Genomic DNA, 13127 nt, shown 5'->3' with positions numbered 1-13127 from the left:
TATAAGCTGGCAGATGCACATGTATTGGCAGTCGTGCTTTGGGTAACTTGAAAGACCGCCATGGTGGTGCTGTAGCAATATGAGCACAGGAGGAGGCTGAAATTGAGCAGTGACCTCTCTACGAACTTTTTCAGGATTGGCTTCTCTCAGTGAGCTGCCACTTCTGGACTCAGGTGACCAGCACTTACTGGTGGAACAGGATAGTGCTGCAGACCTGGGAAGATCAGCAGTGGTAGCAGTACTTCAGGATGAGAGAGCTCGCTTTACTAGAAATCTGTGCAGAGCTCACCCCAGAGCTGTAGTAGTGGAACACCTACATGAGAGCTCCCTTCAGCATGGAGATGTATGTGGCTGTTGCTATCTGGAACCTTGCCATCATGATTGCTAGTGGTCTTTAGTTAACCAGTTTGGTATTGGTAGATCAGTTGTGGGGCTGTTGCCCTGGAGGTATATGCTGTTATCAAGAAGTACCGGCTCCTTTTTCTAACTTCTTTTAATGAAACACCTCTTAATTCTATCCCTGATTACCTTAGTGTGGGACACCACAAACTCTTACATGTTTATCATATCTCTTTGTAATTTCTTGACATTTGGGGGAAAAGAAGGAAACATTTCTCTAGCTGGTTGATTTTAAAAAACAAAACACAACTTGTTAGAAGTTGCTCAGAGGTGTGGAATGTTTTAAGTAATCCTGGCCCAAATGGAGACGTTGGCAGAGGGCAGGTGACTAATTCAATGTGTCATGGCTCTGCAATATATCCTATTGATATCACTTCCACCACATATGTGATCTGTAGCATGTACAGGCTCTTGGTTTTGGAATCAAGGAAAGGTGCTCCATTTGGATAATTTAAGATCAGGTGATCTTTTTCCTAGTTAAATATTCTGCTAAAACCTATTTAATCACAGGAAAATAACTCTTTAGCTTATTTTTTCTGATACTAAAAGTACTTGGGCCCAGATCCTAAAAGGTATTTAGGCTCCTGACTTCCATTGAAACCAGTGGAAGTTAGGAGCCTAAATTCCTTTGATGATCTGCGCCTAGAGAAAACTGTAGCTATATCCTCCAGGAATTCCTGGCTCCAGTCAAAAATAAGTCTTGATCTTGAGTGTTAAATCCTGCTCATCTTACTCATTCACTCAGAAGGCCCTAAAGAAGCCAAAGGAGCTATGTGTAAGAATTTAGCCCCAAATCTGTCTGTCTAGGTAGTTTATATTGTCCATCCAGTCAATATAATATCTAAATTTTGCCCACTGTTTAAAAACAGAAACAATTAATCTCTCTCCCTCTCTTTTCCCAGCCTGTAAAAATAGCTTGGTTAATGTATATGGTTTTGAAACATGTATTTGTTTGTGTGGGTGAAGAATTTATTGAAGCAGAGTTACGTCAAGGAAATGAGTTTTGCATTTAGTTTTTGGAAGTAGGTAGGCTTGTGGCCACTCCTATCACTGAGTTAGATCTATAATTAGGTGCATATCTCTTATGAAAACCTTCCTCTGTTGGTCAACAGGATGAATGTTCCATTGAAATATAGTGTGGAGAGAGAAAGAGAGGAGGTCGCTTGGTCAGCTATGAACAGCCCTAATGGAGGGCTCTGAACACCAAGACAGGATCTTGAATAGGGTGACCAGATGTCCCGATCTTATAGGGACAGTCATGATTTTTGGGTCTTTTTCTTATATAGGCTCCTATTACCCTCCCCACCTCCCTATCATGATTTTTCACACTTCCTGTCTGGTCACCCTAATCTTGAACCAAATTCTGTATTCAATGGGAAGTCATTGCAGAGAGTGGAACATCATTGCACTGACTTATTAACAGTGACTTGTGATGCTAAGGAAACTGGCTGCTGCTTTTTATATGAGCTGGAGCTTCTATCTTAGATATGAGATGGAAGTAATCAAGCCAAAAGGTAATGAATTCATGGATCTCTATGAGCAGCCTATGTCCAATGGGATGGGACACAATCTTCTGTCCATTTACAGTTGGAAGAAGACATTGTTTACCCCCATGGCTTTTGTGGCACCCATTGGCCCTGAGAATTGCAAAAAGATCCCAAACCCTGAAAACCAGTTGGAGAATCCAAGGACAGATCAAGCCCTCATCAGTGAGGGGTGTTACAGAAGAGGCAAGTTCTTTGAAGCCTTCTCCTCTTCTTACCAGCATTGCCTGACTCTTACCTGAGTTCAGCGTTAGCCAGCTGCTCTTCATCCAGGTTCTGATTTCTTCCTGACATTAAGATAACTGGGAGACGTCCTTGTAGCAGGGTTCAGTCCCAGAGCGCATCCCCTTAGGGCATGGTAAGGCAGTACAGGCACCCTGACTGTCATGCTCCAGCCCCTGACGTCTCTGGGGAGTCTTTCCCACAGTTTTCTTGTGCCCTGGTCTTTAGACTCTCAAACTGCTTCCACTTGGTTTAGAACAGGGATAGGCAACCTACGGCATGTGTGCCAAAAGCGGCATGGGAGCTGAATTTCAGTGGCACTCATTCTGCCTGGGTCCTGGCCACTGGTCCGGGGGGCTCTGCATTTTATTTTAATTTTAAACAAAGCTTCTTAAACATTTTAAAAACCTTATTTATTTTACATACAACAATAGTTTAGTTATATATTATAGACTTATAGAAAAAGCCCTTCTAAAAACATTAAAATGTATGACTGGCACGCGAAACCTTACATCAGAGTGAATAAATGAAGACTCAGCACACTACTTCTGAAAGGTTGCCGACCCCTGGTTTAGGAGCTCCTCAGCTGGGCTGTGATTCAGTCAGGCTTCCTCATCCCACCAGCATCTGAGTTCTGATCCTGCTCCAAGGAGCTTCCCTTGGTCTCTAGACTCACAATCTATTTCTCCTTTGGTGTGCGGCTGTGCTGTAGCTTATGGCTAGGGCCCTTCATTTTCAGTTTTTCTTCTATTTAATTTTTCCCGGGAATTTATCAGTGTTCATTACCACAACAATAAAAACAGGTGAAAATCATGGCAAAAACTATTAATTTTTCTGGGTAAATATCAGGGTTTATTTTGGTGGATGGAAAGACGGGGAAAAAGTATTCAGTAGCTTTGAATTCCGTTCATCAATGTGATTTGCTTCAGAACTAAAACAGAACTCAAAACACAATGCCACCTCTGAGTTTAAGAAAACAAAACATCTCTAATCCCCAAATAAAACTTTTCATTTGAATAAACCATTTGCTGTTGTATACTTAGAACTATTAGCCCATAAATATTTACATTTAATACTTGGGCCACACCATTTGCAGCACATATACTCAACTTCATTCTTTTCTCCTGTTTTTGTTTTTTTTAAAGCTTTTGAATATTTCCTTATGTTCTGAAACATATTCTGATAGAGATTTTTGTTCATTTTAGTGTGTCAAATCTTTAAACTGTTATCTGTGAACAGCTTGAAATGTGTACGTGGTGGGCGTGAAATTCATCAGTACGTTCAGAAGCACACACACTTCAGAGCTTGTGTGCCTGCCTGTTTGTTTATAGTGTGTATCTTCTAAACTAATACATAGCCTTACTTCAACAGGCAGCTTTGCATATAGACAAAGACTAATGTATTATCGTAATCTCATGCAAGGTATTGTATTTTCCTAATAAAACAAGTTATTTTTTATATATTTTAATGATACAAAAGTAGGGTGAAAATAAGAAAAAAATGAATAATACTTTTTGTGAACCCGGGAATTTTTCTGTAAAAATTGGTTTAAACTGAAAACAAAGGGGCTTACTTATGGCAGATATCCTCAGCCCACCAACATGCAGATTCTGGTTCCCATCCAGGAGCCCTTTCCACGGCCCTAACCCTATGCTTCTGTTTCCCTTCCCCAGCTCAGAACTGGGTTTTAGCATGTCAGGGGGCACCTGATTAACATCTGGCCCCATTCCCAGCTTGGCTGCTGATTCCTAGAACACCGGTTTTCATAAAGAGGGCACATCATGGAACAGGTGTTGGGTGGCCCCCAGGCTCCACTGCTCATAAAGTGGACAGACCACCCTGTTACTGTGCTGTTTACATTTGCGGTAAAAGAGGTGTATTGTAGGGTACTGTCTGCATCTTGCTGGCACCGCGCTCTCAGTAGCTTCAACAACTAGATACTGAATAATAAGAGCAAGAGGATTGAACTTTGCAGGAGAGGGCTCATAACCACCCTATAGTCTTGGTCTGAAAGCCATTTCAAATGAGTTTCTGTTTGCTCCTCCATCATCTTAGAGGCAGGATTTATTTGTATTCAGTGGCATACAATGCCACAGAGCGGTCTAGAGGATGTGTGCTGATGTCCTTCTGTTGTCTAAGAACAAATAAATTGAAACATAAGGGTTATGTTATGGAGATCTTCCATAAGATGTCTTGGGGAATTTTGAGTGTGAAATGAAAACATGTCTTGTGAGCATGATGATGATTTTTCCTTGCTGTTGTCTTGTACCATGTGTCTTGAAGTGTCTGTCCTTTAGTATTTTGGGGGTTTTCTGGCTTAAGAAAATACTTCCCCTTCTCCCCCCCCCCCCCCACCAGAGTGGACAGATGGAAGAGAAACACTATATTTTTTTATAACAAAGCATCCGCTTTACTGGAATGTGAACAGCGATTCATTTCCGGGAGAAACACTGTGACCTTTCCGTGTATGTGCAGCCAACAGGTTATTGGAATCTTAACTCCAGTTTCCTGCTGCTTCTTTCCCTCAGGGTCCTAACTCCTTGCCAATTCTTTGTGTACACACAATAACAATCATTATAATAGAATTGGATGTCTATTAATAAACGTGTCATTTTTAATCACTTGTGTAGTAGGAATGTAAGTTTTGGATTAGTCATAATTTTGGAATCTCCTGTAATGAGATCTTGGTCACATTCTGGGAATGGGAATTTTTATTTCACCCAAGATGTTTTCCTCCGACCAGGGGAGAAAGAGGTTCTAAAAATCCAGCATTAAAGGGTAAATTCAAAAGCTGAATGGAAGACAGTACTTCACAGGGGAAAGGGCAATAGCTAAGTAACATACGTAGTCATAAGCCTTGTTAATAATAGAGCATTTTGGCAGTGCCAACATGTCTAACGTGCCTGTGACATTCCCCACTCACAAGAATTTGCAACAGTGCGCAAGTGTTCGCAGCTGCCATTGTGACTGAACTTGCTTTCAGCAAGGCTAAATGCTCTAGCCTTGTCCACACTAGTGTTGTAGCTAGGAATGGAAATTTGGGTGGGTCCCAATTTATGGTGGATAGGCAATGACCAAAGGTCAGATGTCAGCACCCCGTAGCCTCTAGGGCAGGTAACCAGTCCCAAACCTCCTCCTTTTTCCACCCAGGGTGACCTGAAGTGCTTTCACCTTGGCTGCAGTGTGTTATCTTGCACAGCTCCTTGTACTTTCTTGCCTCCTTCAGACAGGAATGGGTCTAGCCTGCCTTGGTCTCCCTTCCCTGTAGTGGCTTCGGGCAGAGGACAAAGCTGACCAGTGCCACCCACTGAGGATGTACCGCTGGCTGGAACAGGTGCTGTTTAAGAGTTACTAATTTGGACTTAGCTTAAAGTTGATGCTTAAAATAAAGTAAAATAAGCCACTCTTAAACTGAAATGTTCACACAGGGGTTTGCACCTGTTTAAATCATTTAAAAAACTGATTTAAACTAGTGAAAGTTTCTTGTGTAGACAAGGCCCAATTTGCTACCTCTCCTAAACACACAGGCATAAACTTGGGAACTCTGGAACAATGCAGGTATGAGATGTGCCCCCAGTTTGCAGGGAAGCTACTTGTCTCATGTTTTGGATGCTGTACTTTATTATTTATATTCAGAGGTGCCTAAAAGTGTGCTAGGTGCTGTGCTAACAAATATAGGAAGGCAAAGTCCAGCTCAGCGAGCATTCAGTCTAAAATGACAGACTGATGAAGGGTGTAGGAAAGAATTGGTACGTACCAGTAAAGTGGTCAAAGTGATGATTGGCCAAGTCTTCACTTCTTTCTTCTTCTTCTTTTTTTAAAATTATAAGCTATTCTCAGCTAGCCTTTTATCTACCTCTTATTATTTAACTAATATCTCCTAGGAGTCACAGGGCAGTGTGACTGCCGCTCAGGCAGGTATACCCACAGTAGTTTTAATCTAGCTAGTTCAATTAAAAATAGCAGTGAAGATGCAGCAGCATGTACCATATAAGCCTGCCCAGAACCCTGGTATGTACATGCGTTACTAACCCATGCCAGGATCTGTTGCACTATATCTTCATTGTTCTTTTAGCGGGGTATTATTCTAAGGTCTGTGTTCTAAAGGAGCTCAGAGTAGATCATTATAATGGTTCCTTCTGGCCTCAAAACATGAGAATTGGTAAATTAAATTTATCCTAGAAGCACAACGACTTGAAGTAGACCAGATCAAGATGCACAGAGAGCTGACTCCACTTGCTAAACTCTTTTTCATATCTTTCCTCCTACTTTGTGGTGCAATTGAGGAAGCTGTTTGAGCCTGGTCAGTCTCAGGGAAGTGTAGTAGGTGCTGTCATTCAAAAGATGAGAACCTTTGCATTTATTATGGTTATTTTACTTTACAATATATGTGCCCTGTCTGCCTTTACAGACCTTTCCTCAGACTACTGATATTGGGCTGGCAGTTCTAGTTCTGTACTTCAGAGCAGGCTTCTCCTTTTCATTTTACTTTGCTGGTCTCAGGAAACAGACTAGACCGTAGCACACCTCCTGCAGGTGACCAGACCCTGCTTCTCAAAGATACCAGTTTTGACGTGCCATGCAAAACAGAACAAGGAAGGCTGCAACAGTTTAAAAAAAAAAAAAAAAAAAAAAAAAAAAAGTAAACCAAACCCAAGATGAAAGATTATGTAACTCTTTGGAAAGGCAATTCAAAGTAGCAGAAATCTTAAATACAGAAAAAAATAAGATGAAGTTTAAGAAATGATTGGAGCTAGGCCCTAGCTGGAACTTCAGATCACAAGTATGCAAAAGGTTCAGAACATTAAAAGGAGCAAGTCTGGAGGGGAAGGATCAGATGGTGACAGCTTTTGCATGCATGAGTCTATTTGAAAAAGTAGTGTTGCAGTAAGCATGCACTGTGTTCATTAGCTTCTGCTCTACTCAATTAGCATTAAACCCTTCTCATAATTACAAGGTTGTTATGCCAGACACATACTTTAGAGCAAGTAATACTTTTCAGAATAGACTTACATTTCATTTATAAAATGTTTAACTCCTTAAACATGCCTATATTGTTTCTGACATAGGTTCAAGTTCTTCCTTCTAACCAAGGATTTTGGCCAAGGCTCCGGGAGTCTGATAGGTCAGGCTCACATCCCCTAATGTATTTGTATAACTAACTGACTTCCAACGATTTCATTGGGAGCTAGGCTCCTAAATACCTTCGAGGATCCAGGCCTCAGTCTCTATTTATCTGCCTGGGATCCTTGCTGCGGCCTCTGTTACCGACTGTAGCTTGTATAAGTGACAAAGCTTCAGTTTAGTTGTTTGTAACTGCATCATACAAAAATGTCTGTCTTGGAGTCTGATACTGCTGCCCATCACCAATAGTATTTGAGCACCTGATCTAAATACATATATAAATATTTATGTATATTTGTATTTAGAAATGTATATATGCACATGTGTATCTATGTATTTGTAATTTTTTAACCTGTAGTATCATATTTTGTATCTGAATATAAAGAATCAACACACATTTGACTCCCTACACTAAACTTTTGATTTTATGTGGAAGATGCTCAGATACTGAAGCAATAGGTGCTGTAAGATAAAATAAAAACAGCATTTTCTCTCAGAGTACAGAAAAGGGAATCAAACACTTTCCTAAAGCAAGAATACATACTAACAGAGAAATCGTCTTGTGAGCTACCAGCCCTTCTGTTCATAATTGTGCAGATCACCTCTCCTCTCATTAACAATTGTCTAATACCCCTGTGACCACTACAGCAATTGCTTACACAGAAAAAAGAAGAACAGGAGTACTTGTGGCACCTTAGAGACTAACAAATTTATTAGAGCATAAGCTTTCGTGGACTACAGCCCACTTCTTCGGATGTAGTCCACGAAAGCTTATGCTTTAATAAATTTGTTAGTCTCTAAGGTGCCACAAGTACTCCTGTTCTTCTTTTTGCGGATACAGACTAACACGGCTACTACTCTGAAAGCTGTCATTACACAGAAAAGTAACTTTAGAAAATTTATTTAATGTAGTTTTGGCTTTTTAATGCAAATTGGCTGTTGCAAACAAATAGCAGAGCCCGCATCATGTGACAATCCATCTCTCTAGCACATTTTGCATGGAGCACTGTTGGAGAGCTGGACCTATAGAAGAAGAATTGTGAATGCTTCCAGAATGACTGCAACAAACTCACATCCTTCCCCAATTAATAACCGGTTGTCATGATGAAAACTGACACGTATCACAAAATCAGTCCCATCACCCATGCCTATCATCTCCAATAGTTGGCTAATAATTGGCATTGCTCTGGCCTTTTGAGTGTTCTCTAACCAAGATTAGACTGACATTATGGGTAAGAAACCAGATGAAACAGCAGAAAGTATATGAGCTTCCTTGATAGAGCTTATGTCTGCTATCTGAGGACTCTACAATGGGAAGACGGGAGAAAAAGAAAATACATTGTAGGCTGTGTATGAATATCTTGTTTTTTAAATTATGGCCATCTTGAAGCTTCTCAGAGGTTTGGAATGCAAGTCATTCTGCAGCCAGAGAGGGATTATTAGACAGAGTGCAGGTGACACAGTCAGACTTGCTTAATAAATCCCAATTTCATTTACAGCATCATGTAATATCACCTGGCTGTCACTGCCACATGTCTGGTGCATATATAATTATTTTTTGGGGGAGGGCTGATGATGATCAAGTTTGATTAATTAAATGGCTCTTTGATTCCCAGGTTCCTGTGTAATGCATGACACTCTCCTAGATAAATGTTTTTTTAGGTGATTTCAATTCATTTTCCTGATAGAACAGTTCTTGCCATGTGATAGAATGGTGAGCATGCTTGATTGGAAATAGGCATCATAACGTTAGAGAAGTTTTTCTATAAGATGAGCATTTCATCAGCCATTGATCTGAAGTCCTGCATGAATGTGACCAGTTTCACCGAGGCATCTTGACAGTGGCTGCTCAGAGTCCAAATCTCAGGAGGAACTCTGTAACTTGCTTTAGCACGCTTTATCAAAGGGCTGTTTTTGAAATTGTCCTTCACTTCTGGCTTGTAGCCAGTGCTTAAATTGTAATGAAAGAGGTGCCGGGGCTCAAGCAGTTTTTTTTCATTCATAACCAATGCAGCAAACCTAGAGGTGCCAGAGCTGAGCCCTGGCACAAATTAAGCACTGGTTGTGGCTGCCGAAATCCTGCTGATAATTTGGAGTCCCTTATGGAAAAGTGCCCAGTTTCATTTGAAACTGTCCTTGTTTCCTTTTAATAGCCACATCAATGAAGTGCTGCTGGTGTGGAAGTCAATGACTGGAATGTGCATTGGCAACTTGAGGCACAAGGACAGCTGGTCCTCATGGATCTTTAATTTGGTTAAATTAACATCTGAATACTGCATAGAATTAAGATGAGGATACATTTATTTTCCTTTGATTATTTCCTTATATTTTCAATGGGGGCAGTGCTCCAGTCACAACTGCTCCACTGCAGTTTGGCAGCAAGAGAAGGACAAGTTGATGCTGTGAATGCCAAACTGGGGTATGAGAGAGAAGCAGAGATTCTGTTTGGACAAACAAAAGAACATGTCCATGGCCTACAGTACTGGACAAAATCCTTTGTCTGTGGGAAGAATGATTCAGACTTAGGCACAAATGCCCCTATATGGCTGTCTGTTAAAATTTTTAATACTAAGTTGTTTCCTTGTTGCAGGAAGTAACTTATTGTATGTTTTATGTAAGTAGTCTTGTGTCTGTTAACGTATGAGTGATGGGGTCCATCTGCATCTACCACAGCTGATCCTCTAAGGCCAAGGGAATGATCCAAGGATTGGAAAACATGCCTTACAGCGAAAGTTTCAAGGAGCTCAATCGGTTTACCGTAACAAGGTAAAGAGGTGATTTGATCATAGTTAATAAGTACCTACATATGGAACAGAAAATTTGATACTAGAGGGCTCTTCAGTCTAGCAGACAAAGCTATAACAAGATCCAGTGGCTGAGAGTTGAAGCTAGACAAGTTCAGAGTAGAAATAAGGCACAATTTTAAGTGAGGAATAATTAACCATTGGAACAACTCAGGGGTTGTGTTGGATTTTCCATCACTATAAATTTTAAAATCAAGATTGTATGTTTTTTCTAAAAGATATGCTGTAGTTCAAACTGGAATTAATCCAGGGAAATTCTATGGTCTATGTTAGGCAGGAGGTCAGACTAGATGACTGTAGTGATCCCTTCTGATTTTATAATCTACGAAAGAACAGCTGGACTTCCGCTGACAGCTCGAAGTGAGTATTTTCACAATCCCACTTGAGTGTCATAGGCTATAGCCAAAAGGAAACTAGCAACCCTACTTATTAATACAGTCAGAGGGTCCTATTCATTGCTGGTATAACACTGGTTGAAGTCAATAGCTTACACCAGAGCTGAATTTATTCAAAATTTTCTAGCGAAGTCTGCATGTGGAGTAATGGAAGCACACGTGAATGAAACATCAGAGAAATTGAAACAAGAGAGCTTATTGTGATGTGAGAAGTTGCTGGTTAATGCAGTGTAGTTCTTGTGTGTGTGAATTTTATGTTAAATATAGAGAGGCTAGTGACACTGGATCCCTGCAGGTGTAAGGTGTAGGGAAGGCTGCAGTCCTGGAAGGACAGGACCTAGCCAGGACCAGGAGGTGGAGGACAAGCTGCCAGCTAGGGAAGGCCACCTGGCTGATGAATGACTCCTACCCAGGGACTGAGCCCTTCAGCCTCAGAGTGGCCTCCCCCCGGGGGCTCCTCCTTGCACTGCTGGCCAGAAGTCTCTGCCCTGGCAAGAGCATCCTCTGCTTGCCCTGCACCTTATGCCTGCAGGGATCCTGTGTCGCTGCAGGGAGCTTTCTGCAGCCCTGCTGTCATGGGGGTCTCTGCTCTGCCCCACCAGGACCACAGCCTTCTTTGTATCTGCTGGTTTGAGTATTGCCAGCTTTGTTGCAGCACAGGGAGCCCTCTGCAGCTCCGCACAGCTCCACTCACTCACCCCCAGGACAGCAGGATTGCGGAGGGCTCTCTGCACTGCCACAGGGCCGGTGACCACCAATCCCTGAAGGCACATGGTGGGGGGAGGGGGTGAGGCTGAACTTGCTTGTTACCAATGGATATTTTTTTGTTGATTTCATTGTGTCAACTGAAATCCACGTTTACTGACATCTATTGATTTATATCAAATCCTGCCTAGCCTAAATATCTAGTATCCATAAGAGATGCCAGACTGGTAACATTGGAAACCAAAGCTCTTTAATAAACAGAACTAGTCCTGCTTTGGGCAGTGCCAAGCCTTTTTTCCCTACCTCTTCTCTTCATTGTGCTGCAAACCCTGTTCTACTGGAAGGACTACTCTAGGGGTGGGAGGGCAGTCCCAGCACCACACCCTTTGCCTCTGCTGAAACTAGTGGTGATGGCTACAGTGACGTGAAGAGAGACAATCAACTCACGTCACCTAAGACGATTAGCTTTCCCCCCCCCCCCCCCCCCCCCCCCCCCAGCCCCCAACAAGAATGCCTGAAATGGCCTGCAGCTTGAAGGAAAATTCCACGAAATAATGATCAGAAAACGCTTGTGTGGACTTTGGTTGTTTGTGGTAGATTTTGGTAGTGAATGGTCAACTGTTACCCAGGTCTGAAAACAAAATTACTCTTCCCTAGCAACAACTGAAGTTGGTTGTTAGGTTGGCTCCTTTAGAGAGATCCAAAGATGGATGGATAGATATTGAGCAGAGGATCAGTGTTTCTTGTTTGTGGGAAGCATAACAAGGATTTGTAGAATGGACTAGAGGCTTGTGAATAATATCAGAACACACAAAAGCACCAGCAGATGTCACCAAATAACAAAAGGCTGATCATAGCATTGCCATATAATCTAATATAAATACATCCTAAGATGTTGGGAGAGGTGAGGGATTGCTCTCTCCTTTATTCCATATTCTGCTGCCAGTGATTTAGAGACCGCCAATCCTTGAGTGAGTTGCAGAGCTTGAATAGGATGCTGGGGCAGAAAACCATTGGTTCTTTTGATCATATTTATTTGCTTAGTGCTCAGGCCAGCTCTGAACTCGCACACTGGCAATTTTTTGTGCCTATATAGTATTGCTTTAAGTTTTTGGCTATTAGTTATGTTTGTGAGTGTAGGGAAATTGTCAGCCTGTCCTGTAGTGGCTCAAGAGTGTATTAATCTCAGGGGAAACTGTTCAGAAGCAGGGTATAAACTGTCAAATTGGTTGAGAGTTCTGTACTTAGATTTCACCAGCCAATCATCAAGTGTAAACTCTTCAACTATCTGGAGATTTATTAACTAGGAAAGGAAGCGAGTTATTTACAAGGTTAAAGCAGGAACGCATACATACAAATGACTTAGTTTTAAGTTTCAAAAGGTAATAGAAGCTTCTATAATAAACAAGCTCTATATGTTCCTTAGGGCTAACCCAGACTTAACACTGGGGATCTCTTGTTTATACCTAGAAAACCTTGCTCTCCAGAGTCCAAGCAGCATAGAGAGACTGTTCCTCCTTGTTAGGGCTTTTTATTTCTTTTCCGCCTTCTGCTCTAAGTTGCAAACTTAGCTGATGGGAGGAATTCACTTGCATGCCTCCTTTTCATAGGGGGCGCGGCAGAGAGGGAGAGCGCAATCAACAGTCTTTTGTTCTCTGATGTTCCACAGTAGTTTATTTGGTGTTGATGGGCCTTCTCTGTTTGGCAGGACCTAACACATGGGTGGGCAAACTTTTTGGCCCAAGGGCCACAATTTGGGTATTGGTATGGAAATTGTATGGCAGGCCATGAATGCTCACAAAATTAACAATTCAGAGATATTCAAATAAACTTTTATTTAATAAAGATACATTATAGTGGAAATAAACATAAAACCTTACTTACGTTGTTATGATGGTATATTTATAATAGTATTACAATAATTAAACCAAACT

The 13127-nt window shown here is 41.5% G+C and overlaps 1 protein-coding gene across 3 annotated transcripts in view; it reads left to right on the top strand.

Moving 5' to 3' along the window:
* SNX10 (sorting nexin 10) overlaps positions 1-13127 on the top strand; it is a 55269-nt gene that overhangs the window by 3164 nt on the left and 38978 nt on the right. The window contains exons 2-3 of one of the 3 annotated variants that reach the window (XM_054020112.1): positions 5392-5499; positions 9963-10055. The exons of 1 other annotated variant lie outside the window; for it this stretch is intronic. The gene's annotated coding sequence lies outside the window, so the exon portion shown is untranslated. The remainder of the gene's footprint in view (positions 1-5391; positions 5500-9962; positions 10056-13127) is intronic. One more of the 3 variants, XM_054020113.1, reaches the window with a different exon arrangement.

This window comes from Malaclemys terrapin, chromosome 2 (assembly GCF_027887155.1).
Source record: "Malaclemys terrapin pileata isolate rMalTer1 chromosome 2, rMalTer1.hap1, whole genome shotgun sequence".
NCBI lineage: Eukaryota > Metazoa > Chordata > Testudines > Emydidae > Malaclemys > Malaclemys terrapin.
Note: the sequence above shows the minus strand (reverse complement) of the source record. Positions and strands in the feature narration are given on the sequence as shown.